This window comes from Convolutriloba macropyga, chromosome 2 (assembly GCF_964194025.1).
Source record: "Convolutriloba macropyga chromosome 2, txConMacr16.3, whole genome shotgun sequence".
NCBI lineage: Eukaryota > Metazoa > Xenacoelomorpha > Acoela > Convolutidae > Convolutriloba > Convolutriloba macropyga.
The window spans coordinates 12,656,567-12,669,229 of record NC_134469.1 but is presented as its reverse complement, the minus strand read 5'-3'; positions in this window follow the sequence as shown (position 1 = coordinate 12,669,229).

Here is a 12,663-nt window from a genome sequence, read left to right as displayed (position 1 = left end):
GAATTGACATTTCTACACGTATATAATGGTATAGAACGCTCATTGATTTGACAATAGTCTAATGAAAATTAAACTTTTATTGACGGGGGAGGAGTTGTGGGGGGGGGGGGGGGGGTTTGTTCTGAATACTCTGTTCCCGTTAGCCCTTAAAAATTAAACAAAATGGACTGGACAATAAAAATGGTCAAAACTGCCGTTTGCAATTTCATTCTCGTTTGTTAAATTTATTTGAGATGCTGAGTTCTAGATAAATAAACTTATATTAATCGAATATAGTCGGATATAATCGAATATAATTGAAATAAAAAAATCAGAATCAGCATATCAATATTTAATTTCAAAGATATTACAAAGTGTAATGTGTATAATTTACTTCCGACTTTATTGATCTGCATCCTGAAAGGATGTGATAAACCTCATTGTGTGTCAATATATCCATAATAAAACTTATTTTGTAGAAATGCTTTTTGTTGTAGAAGTTATCATGACTGTCATTTTCTGTGTCAATATTTCAAAACTGCTGATTTAAATACTGGTGTAGTGAAATAATACTTCAAAGCGTATGCAGTACAACAGATAGCTAATCTAGAAAAAAATGGATGTAGTCATCTTCCGTTCTCCCTGCCGACGATCTAGTTTTGTGAGAATTATCTTTTTTGATTAATTTCAGATGCAATTTTTCAAAAATCCATTTCAAATTAATTCCATCTCTTTTAGCATACCGTGGTGGACCAGAAGTTGTTATCCCAGATCTTGCTTTCATGGATCCTGTTATATCTTTTATTACTGAATAAGTTAGGATTCGCGGTGCGAATGCTTTGTCTTAAGAATTGAGTAGCAAGTGCTGGTCAAATACACAATTACTTGTGTAGCGTGAATTATGTTTATTGGAAACTCGACGCGGATCCACTGCTAAGATTAACTTAGGGTTATGAAGAGCAAATGCAGAGTAACTTGAATTCAGATTGATTAACTGAGATTATGATTACTAGTAATAAATCGATATGAACAAAATATGAAATGATTTAGTAGACTATCGGGAATATTAGTATAATTGAATAAATAGAAGTCATAACTTTTAGTTTATAAAACACATGATATAATTATATATATAGAGGGTAAATAATTTAGTACACACAAAGGTTTCGATATATATTTAAGTATCCATATGTATCACATTTCCCTCGTGACAAAAAAAATTTTAATGTATTTACAATTTTTAATATCTGCACAAAACATGAAATTGAATGAGACGAACATAATTTAACTCAAAATGTAGAGGTACTACTATTGTTAAATAATTGTGTAAATGTAAAGCGAATACGCGTCATAATTTAAGCGTGGGAAATGAATACATTGTACTGAATAATTTAAATGCACAAACAGAAATAAATGGATTCGCAGGGCGAATACTGAAAGAAATTAAAGGCTAACAAATGAGGATGAACTGTAATGAATTCAAAGTAAAATTAACATTATATTTGGATCAGCAGAGCGGGAACAAGACTAAATAAATGAATGCAGTTTAAGACAGTTTTACTAAGTTTTTGAATTTAAATTTCATTTTCAGCATCCCACACCGACATTTCCCGTTCTTGCTCATATTCGAAATATCGAACTCTGGGATCCGGTGGTGAAACTTGTCCCAATTGTAAGTCGGGTCTGGGAGGTGACGGGATTAGAGATTGTTCCGCCATTTGTATGAGGGTTACCACCGAATCGGACTGCTTTGTTTGTTTCTTCTCTTTTTTATTCTTGCGCTTCTTTGGTTGGGTAGAACTTGTTGAAGCTAGAGAACTTGTAGGAGAGATGTCAGCATCTGTGAAGCCGTAGAATTGGGGTCGATTGCGCTTGCGGCCTTTTGTTTGGTCGTCCTGTGTCTGTGCGGGGGGTACTTGTGATGTAGGTGTAGGTGGGGCCGGTACAATTGAAATGAGAGGCTGGTTTTGAGTTGAGACGTCTTCTTGGATATCAGCTGTGGGAATATTAAGGCGTCTTTTAAATTGTGGTTTATTCGGCTTGCGGACTGTTAATGCACGCGAGACATTTGAATTCACAGAGGATACTACTGATGTAGTATCACGTTGGCGATGTCTGATCTTGATTTCGCCCCTCTTTTGTTTCTTAAGATCGTTACTATGCTTCGCGATCTTAAACTCTGTGGTTTTTTCGTAAGGGGCAGGGCGTCGCTGGGCATATACCCACATGTTGGTGGATCGTTCTGCTTTAGTCCCAAATTTTGCGAGATCACTATCTCGGACTTTCACTGGAGTTCTGCCAGGCTCGTTAATTATCGTCGTTGTTGGTGACGATTTGGTGACGAAGGATCCAGGTTTTAGCACTTCGTACAGGCCCGCCAGTTGTCGTTTTGCTCTTTTCTTTTGCGGTAATTTGCGAGCCAGTTTGACGTTAAGGGACTGTTCTGTCCTGGGGATAGGGTCTGTGATCTGCGGATGCGTTATAAAGCGGGACTCTTTGATGTCGGACTCCCGATAGCGTTGTCCTGCGTCTAAGGAGGCCTGGCACATCTTCTGCTCTATCTCAATGTCACTTCTGTTGGCACTGATCCATCCATTTTCTTCGAGCAAATCTTCCGCAGAAACTGTCTCAGCATCTAAATAGTGATTAACAATTTTTTCATAAGTTAGATTTTGACTTGATGGAAGTGTGCTAATATTCCGTAAGGGAGTATTTGCAGGGCGACCGAAATGAGCTTCAAAAGGTGTTATCTTTGTTGTTTTCTGCTTAGTTAATCGTAGATTAGAGACTATTTGTTTTATTGCTTTAGCTGTGGAAAATGTATCTTTATTTTCGGCTTTCATGCAGGCTAAACGTCTTTTAATTGTTTGGATCATTCGCTCCACCAATCCAATAGCTCTATGATCACCGACCGGAGCGTCGAGAATGTCGATATTATTTTCGTTACAATAATTTGTAACTTAATTACCTACAAGACAAGTTGCTTGGTCTAAGCGTATTGTTCGCGGGATTCCATGAGTATATGCATAATCACGAAGAAATTTTACTACGTTTACCGCATTAGCATTTTCGAATATTCTAACAGTTGGATATTTTGAATAACGGTCAATACATGTTAAGAAGTAAATGTCTTTGTCTTTATCATTAATTATCGGACCCCCAAAATCAATCTGTATTTCTTCGTTTGGTTCTTGACAAGTTTTGTGTGGGTGCCATTTAGATTTTGGTATAATAGGTTTCAGATTCTTACCAATATCCGTACACGGGGCGCAATCGGATGTTTTTGCTAAAATTTCCCTATGCATGTAGGGCCACCATGCTTATTGAGAGAGAGATATCATCCTCCAACTACCCGGGTGCGTCATGTGACTGGATTCGAGCACCGCCTCCTTGATAGAATTCGGAATGGCCACACGTTGGTCACCACACAGACACCCAGATTTCACGTGTAGATCCTTCCAGAAGGAGTGGATGTATGTGCTCACTTCTTTACAGCGGGCCTCGTCATCCTGCATTACACAATCGCGGATCTCTTTCAGCACCGCGTCTTTGCTTGTGAGTACCGCCAGGAAGGATTTAGTGAAGAGTTGGTTTAGGTTGTTTTCGAATACCTCTTCCCGTGAAAGCTCAATGTCATAGTCCTCTGGTGATGATGATGCTTGGGTGTTGCTGGGTCCGGCTCTGGTAGATGAAATGGGGGTGGATTGGGTGCGAAATGTCACTCTTGGGGTGTGTGGTGAAGTTGATGGGTTGCTTTGTGGTGCCTCTTTTGCTGACATGTTGATATGAAGTACTTGTTGTGTGGAGCTAGCTATCAAATTGCAATTAGAATTTTGCGACTGGATTCGCGATGCGGTTGTGGTATCAGATTGAAGCAGTTAATTTGCACGGCAATTAAAGTTAGAAATGAATTCAGAATTGTAATTGTTTACTTGTGCTCGAGGAATGAGTGAATTAATTGAGGCATTCGAATTATGCGCGCTAATTTTAGCAGGTTTGCAAGAGTGGACTCGCGTCGGGTGTACTTGTTGCTTATAATTACTAGTTATGTGCCGCTTTTGGAAAGGAATTTTATTTGCGTTACTAAATAAAGATGTAATCGCGTCGCGAATACGGGAAATTGTTGCTACCATAAATTCCTCATCATATTGATTGACACTTTTAGCGTTCTGATTTGGTTGTCGCGAAATATAATCAACTAAGCCCATTCGGGTACCAGGAATATGTTCAATATTAAAATCAAATGGTAACAAACGGTCAATCCATCGTGTTAATCTACTGTTGTAAGATTTATTAGAGCGGTGTGATTTTAAGACGGAAAGAAGTGCTTTGTGATCTGTTAAAACTGTGAAGGTTTTCCCAAATAGATAATATTTAAAATATTCAATGGCCCAAACCACCCCAAGTATTTCGAGTTCATTTACACTATAACGTTCTTCATTGCTATTAAGAAAACGAGATGCGAAAGCTATTGTTTTCCACCCTTCGCAATTTATTTGTTCGAGTGCAGCGCCTAAACCTTGGCGGGATGCATCACATTTGATGCGCGTTTCCAGTGTTGGATTAAAAAGAGTATTTTCCGTAGCGTTTGCAATAACAGTTTTGATAGGTTCAAAATGTGATTGATGATTCTCATTCCAAATAAATTTTTCGTTTTTCTTTAATAAGGGTCGAAGAGGGTGACATATTTTGGCAAGATTAGGTATAAATTTGCTTAGATGATGAACACTACCTAAAAATGACCGTAATTGTTTCAATGTTTTTGGGGCTTTAATTTCCGCAATTGCCGCTGTTTTAGATTCGATAGGTTTAACACCACTTTGTGAAAATGTAAAACCAAGCCAATTTATTTGATGTTTTGCGAAGTGGCATTTGCTTAAGTTAATTCTAAGATTGTCTGCTTCAAGTTTTTGGAGACATTTGTATACGTATTTGAGGTGCGATTCCTGGGTGCCTTTGCTAACTACGATTATGTCATCCAGAAAACAGTATGTGTTAGTCAGCACAACCAATGTGTAATCCATTGCCTTTTGAAACTCGGCCGGCATATCTGTAAGGCCATAAAATCCCGTTTTAAAACGATACGTACCCGTTGCTTCGCCGCAAATGATATTAAAATTACAGTGGCGTGCCGTATCGGGATGTAGCTTTAATTGACTATAGGCGTATTTTAGATCGATTGTTGAAAAATATACATTATCTCCCAGATTTGAGTTATTAATATGTTGTGAAATTGAATCGATGAGGCTATCTATGTTTGGCATTTGATACTTGTTTTTGTGGATCGCTTTGTTTAATATTTTCGAATCAAGAGCTAATTTTACAGATTTGTCTTTTTTGACCGTAATTACAATGGGAGAAATGAAGTTTTTATCCGAACATTCTTGTAATTTTTCAATGTGTCCTTGTTCAGAAAGTTTCTTTATTTCGGCGGATACTTTGTCTAACAAATTTATAGGGACACGTCGGCCTTTTTGATGTGATGGGGTATAATGTTTGTGGAATTTTGAACGAACTGTATGTACTTTAGACTTACCAATTCTGGAGATTAAGTCGGGGTAATCAATAGCAATCTGTTTTTTGATTGGGCAATATTCTTGATCTACCTGATTGATTGTTACTTGATTACTTGATTGATGTATTGAAATTCCAAGAGCTGGAAACAAATCTCTACCCAATAGAGAGCGATGTCCGTCCGCCACTACTTGAATTTCAATTGGATTCGCGTACCAATTGCTGCTTTGAATGGAAGTTTGGAGGATGCCCACCGTGTGAATAGGTTCATTTGAAAATGTTTTCAATTGTTTAGGATTCGCTTCGCGTATCCACTTTGATTTTGGATCATGGGAAATGATTGAGTTCGCCAAGGATTCATTGATTATTTTACATACGCTGCCCGAATCCACCAAAACCTTTGTTGGTGTATTGCCGAGAGTTACAGGAAGGTTGGTTGCGTCCACCGAAGTTGCGGAATCTGTTGAAGATATGACTGATACACAGTTATCTTCATCTGAAGAATAGTTTGACTCCAAATCGGGATCAAAATTGGCCGAAATTTGATTGACATCTTCATTTTGATCGTCTTTTTCTACGTTATTGACTCGCGGTCTAGGTTTTGGTTACGAATTGGGATCTTTAGGTTTGCGACAAACCTTTGCGAAATGGTTCTCAATACCACAGTTATTGCATCTTTTTCCCCGAGCGGGACATTTATTGCGATGGTCGGAGGTCCAGTTAGATCCACAGAAATGACAGGTTGTAGGCTTTTTCCGTGCGGTTGTATTCATATTGGAGAAAGGGGTAGCATTTGCGATACGTGTCCGTTGTACTTGGTTAACCGTTGACTGTGATTCAGTTTTGCTTGCGTTCATTTTTAGTTGGTTGAGTGTACCCATCTCAATATTAATTGCTATTGCCAATGCTTTTTCTGGGTCTACTGTTTCTTTAAGAAGTTCCTTCTGAATGTCTTCATTTTGCATATTCGCGATAAAGACATCCCGGATGATAGTGTCCCCTTTATCTCCTAGGTCACAGTTTTCCGAAAGTTCTTTGAGATGTCCATAGAACTTCTCAATAGGTTCTCCCTTTTGTTGTTTTCTTGTGAGGAAGAGGTATCTATCGAAAGTTATATTATGGATCCGAATGAAGGTTGTATTTAGAACGTCCCAAAGATCCTTCGTTGAGATTGTTTCGAGGTTAATGGATTTTTTGAGTTGAATACACGGCGCCCCTCCATGCCTAAGCTCAAATACATCAGAGAGGATGCTTTTCGATCACATAACTTCCATGGTTTGTCACCACAAAGTACGCCGATTGTCATGACACGTTGACATTGGTTTTTCCACGCTGTTTTTGCCTGTTCATTGCGGGTACGTCGGTCTCGTTCTGATTGCGCCGTCGGATTGTCCACTGCATCCTCATATGCTGGTTCAGGAGGCAGGAGTACATGTTCTGGAGGGTCTACCAAGAGAAGGTCCACTTCAATTCCTTCTCTAGCGAGGATTGCGAGTTTCAATTGTTTTCTCCAAAACTCCCAGCGAATTGGGGGTTCTAGTGTCGCCTTTTCCCAAAAGGGTTGAATTCCAAGTGGGGACTTGCCGCTGTCCTTTGTCGCTGACTGCGCCATGTTATATCTTTTATTACTGAATAAGTTAGGATTCGCGGTGCGAATGCTTTGTCTTAAGAATTGAGTAGCAAGTGCTGGTCAAATACACAATTACTTGTGTAGCGTGAATTATGTTTATTGGAAACGCGACGCGGATCCACTGCTAAGATTAACTTAGGGTTATGAAGAGCAAATGCAGAGTAACTTGAATTCAGATTGATTAACTGAGATTATGATTACTAGTAATAAATCGATATGAACAAAATATGAAATAATTTAGTAGACTATCGGGAATATTATTATAGGTGAATAAATAGAAGTCATAACTTTTAGTTTATAAAACACATGATATAATTATATATATAGAGGGTAAATAATTTAGTACACATAAAGGTTTCGATATATATTTAAGTATCCATATGTATCACAGATCCTTACTTTCACATAGGAAAATATTCATGAAGGAAAGTTCAAAGATCACAAGTTTTTCATTACAAAATTTGCAAAAATCTTGATGCAAACTTATTTTTTTTAATTAAGCATTTCGACTCAAAAAAGCCCAAAAAACTTTTAAGAATATTCAAAACGTGAAGTAATTGATAAAAATTATCAATAGTTTGTATGTTTTTTGATACCTACCTCTTCAAAATGAAAATTGCCATGGTATTTTTTTTCAAAAAAAAAACAAATTTTTTTTGTTTTTTTGCTCACAGGAAAAAAGCGGTTTATGTATTTTAAAACAAATCATAAAATGTAACCGAAAACTTGCAAAGGTTCTTAAAACTAATGTTTTGCAAACCTTCTTTTGTCTCATAAAATTTAAACCTTACTGTGCATGCAAGCACTTCAGTAGTCTCAATGGTACCTTCAAGTAGAAAAACTCGAAAATTGAGTAGAAGCCATTTGCATGTTTAAAAAAAGTATTCAGGTTCAATGAGCGGATCAGTTGAAGAGAACGTTTCAATGTCCGGGGAAAGAATAGGAATGATTCCTGATAGCTTTTTGCGCCGCAGATTTATGCATCAATTGTATCATTGAATTTTGAGGTTTAATGTTTGCCTAATTAACCTTTTGTTTTTGATTCGGGAGTAGTAATTCAGGGACACATGATGTTGTTAAGTCCCCAAGTGAATAATAACTGTTGTGTTCAAAGTATGGGCGCTAAAAGATGACATTTTACTTGTTTTGATGCACTAAAACGCAGTTTTCTAAAATTTTCAATTTGCCATGACAATATATCACGGACGTTAAAGGTTGTGGCAAAAATGTCAAAACTAGCGAAGGAACTCTCTTCTTTGAAATTTTTTTTTACTCAAAACAAAAAGATGCGGCTGTCATCAGGTAAAACTTTTGCGAATCTTGTAAAACTAAGCATACTGAATGATCTTGAATTTTTATTGTTTATTTGGAAAGATCTTGCAGAATTCATCGCCACAATTTATCCCAACTTCAACTTGCTTGTGCATAATTATTGCCAATTTATCTGTATTTCAGCATTGCGGGCGTTCCTCTAGCGTTCTGACTGTGCTCCGAGAATTGCTTTTTTGGGTTCCAGTGGAACTTACACCTTTTTGTGTAGTGGTCCAGTTAGCTTTTGGTTAGAACCTAGTTATACGCTGACACTTTAGTGTAAACATTCAGTTATTTGACTTACACCCTGACAACAAGATGCGCTTCACATATTGCAAGAAGATCATCTTATACAAATTCCGAAAGGAAACCATCATGACCACAAAAAAACAAAACCCTGAAAATGTTGCAAATCAAAATCAGGCAGAGCATTACAGCGAAAAGAAAAATTTTTTGAGGCTATCAACTTCTATGTCAACTAAAAAAGCGACAATTCAGAACAAACACAGCAAAATTGGCAAAACAGAAACATTTGCACTCTTCACAACTTTTTTGTTTTTTTTTTTCGCTTTCCGGTCCATGGTTCATTGATACCAATTGCATGGATTGTACTGATGCGCCTAAACCCCAAGATTTGCTGATTTTGGAAAAAAATATATTTTTTTTCTGAAAAAAGATTTTTGTGGTCAGTTCATTTTTGAGTTTAGATGTTTTAAGTACTGTAGTTGCTAAGTTTTTGATCAGTTTATTGAGTTTACTGAGTCTTCTTTCATTTTACTTGATGTTGCTTAGAGTCATCTTAATTTTTTTTTCAGTTATTTACGTGGGACCTTAGTGATGGCCTTCTTGGTGGCTGTCCTGTATAACTATGTACATACCGAGCTAGTATCCACTCAAACATTTCAATAAACTGGAAAAAGCGGCTTATTTGTTGGTTAATAAAATAAGGGGAGTTCCATCTCTTTTTAAATTTTGCTAATTGTTTATAAATTTTGATAATTCTTAATTAATTTTATGATTTTGAGCTAATTCAGGTTTTTGGGTGCTTTTGAGTTTTTAGGACTTGGTACGCCTTGACATTTCATAGTTCATCTTTCGTAAATCTTGCCAAGATCTTGTTTCTTTATACCCATACAAAGATCTTGCAACTTCGTACATATCCTGATATTATTTTGCCATGTACCATGGCAAGAAATTGGAAGATTTTCCATGATTGAATATGTTTCGGATCAAGGCTATCAAATTTCATGTCACGGGGTTATTTCTCAAAAAAAAATATACCAAAATCTGCGAAAAAGGCAAAAAAGACCTCATCAGATATACTCAAAATAAACACGAGGAACTGAGCGTAAAACTCGTCACAGCATGGGATAATGGTAAACTTGTTCAATTCTAGTTAAGGTTAAAAATGAACCAGGTGAAAATAGTCGTGCACAGACGCATCCCAATATGCGTAATCTTGTCGATAAGCATTTTTAGCAATTAACTGTCATAATTCACCATTTTGAACAAACAAATCAAAGAACAAGGAACTGCGAGACTTGGTGATTCGTCCAGAAATGCATAAACATTGTACACCCTACAAAAATTAAATTAAAATAAGGAAGCAAAGGAAACACAAAAGTTGTTTAATACTAGCGAGAATGCAATTACATTATAGTGTATCGACAATATACATAGAGGTAAAATAAAATTCCCTGGATTAATTCAACGTCCAAATTCAGCAGTCGAAAAACTGCAAAGAGGATATTTTGTAAAAAAAGAAACAGGCAAATGACTTCAAAGGAATCACTGACCTTCTATCTCATCATACCTACGGAGAAAAAATTGTGGATAACAATTACTACGAAAATTTGAGAATAGACACAGGCACACACACACATACACACACATACAAACTCACGAACACACCCACACACATACACACACCAGATTAGACAAACACAAACACATACATAAAAACACAAATACAAACAAAAGCACACACAAACACAAACATAAACAAAGAGACATATGCACAATTGTACAAACACTCGCACTAACACACACATCAAACGAACACATACGAGCACAAACACACACAAACACACACACACACACTCACACACTTACACACACAAACACAAACAAATTCAGATAGAGAGTGAGAAAGAGAGAGAGAGAGAGAGAGAGAGAGAGAGAGATACGAAATTGCACGCGAACACACACAAATGGACACACACACAAACATACATACACACACATGAAAACACACACAAATATACTGATAAAAACACACACAAACCCATGAACACGCATAAGGACAAACACACACACATTAACATAAACACACACACACAAACAAGAAAACACACACAGGCGCACATAAGAACACAATAAAGCACATTTGCACACACTCATCTTCCTCCCACACGAACATACACACCCACATACACAAAAGTATATATACATACCCACACACAGACACCTACACGCACGCACATACGAACACAAGCACACCATCACACACACAACCACAAACACACACCAACATAAGAACGCATACACACACACGAACACACAGACTCATGCTCAAATGAATACACACACCCATCAAGCCAGCCACAACAACATACAAGCACACACTTGCATACACACTCTCACACAAATGAAAACACACAGACATGCGAAAACACAGACACACAACAAACACACGAACACACACACCCACTAACACACGCACACGCACACACGCGCGCACACACAAACACACGCACACGCACACACGCGCGCACACACAAACACACGCACACACACACGCGCACACGCACACACGCGCGCGCACACACACATACACACACCAGATTAGACAAACACAAACACATACATAAAAACACAGATACAAACAAAAGCACACACAAACACAAACATAAGCAAAGAAGCATATGCACAATTGTACAAACACTCGCACTAACACACACATCAAACGAACACACACGAGCAAAAACACACAAAAACACACGCACACTCACACACTTACACACACAAACAGAAACAAGTTCAGATAGAGAGTGAGAAAGAGAGAGAGAGAGAGTGAGAGAGACACGAAATTGCACGCGAACACACACAAATGGACACACACACACAAACATACAAACACACACATGAAAACACACACACATACTGATAAAAACACACACAAACCCATGAACACGCATAAGGACAAACACACACACACATTAACATAAACACACAGACACAAACAAGGAAACACACACAGGCGCACATAAGACCACAAACATACACTCCCACACGAAAATACACACCCACATACACAAAAGTATATATACATACCCACACACACACCTACACGCATGCACATACGAACACAAGCACACCATCACACACACAACCACGAACACACACAAACATAAGAACGCATACACACACACGAACACACAGACTCAAATGCTCAAATGAATACACACAGTCATCAAACCACCCACAAAATTATACAAGCACACACTTGCATACACACTCTCACACAAATGAAAACACACAGACATGCGAAAACACAGACACACAACACATACACGAACACACACACCCACAAACACAAACGATTATACACACAAAAAAACAAACACAAGGACACACACGCAAACTCAAACACACTCACACACACCCACCAACACAAACAAACACAAACACTCACACAAAACAGACAAACCGTCACGCACACGCACACAGACACACACACATACAAAACACAGAACACACACCTACAAAACACACCCGAACTCTCAATTACACACCGGCGTACACTTTCTCACATACATGAACCCACACACCCAAACACACAAACAAATAGACACACACCCATACCCACAAAAAGACACACGCGCACACCCAACACACACACACACATTCGAACACACACACACACATACAAGCGCTCGGACACACACAGAAACAGACACGAACACATACACAAATACACACAAACGGACACACACAAACAGAAGCACACAAACACTCACATACTGATAAACACACAACGCTTAAACATGACACAGACACACACATACACACCCAAACACATGAACAAACATACGGACGCACATATACAACTAAAAACACGCACACACAATACCATAAACACACACACACACAAACGCAAACAAGAAAACACACTCTCTCACAGACGAACACAAAAATGCACACTTGCACACACTCTTCCAACCACACGA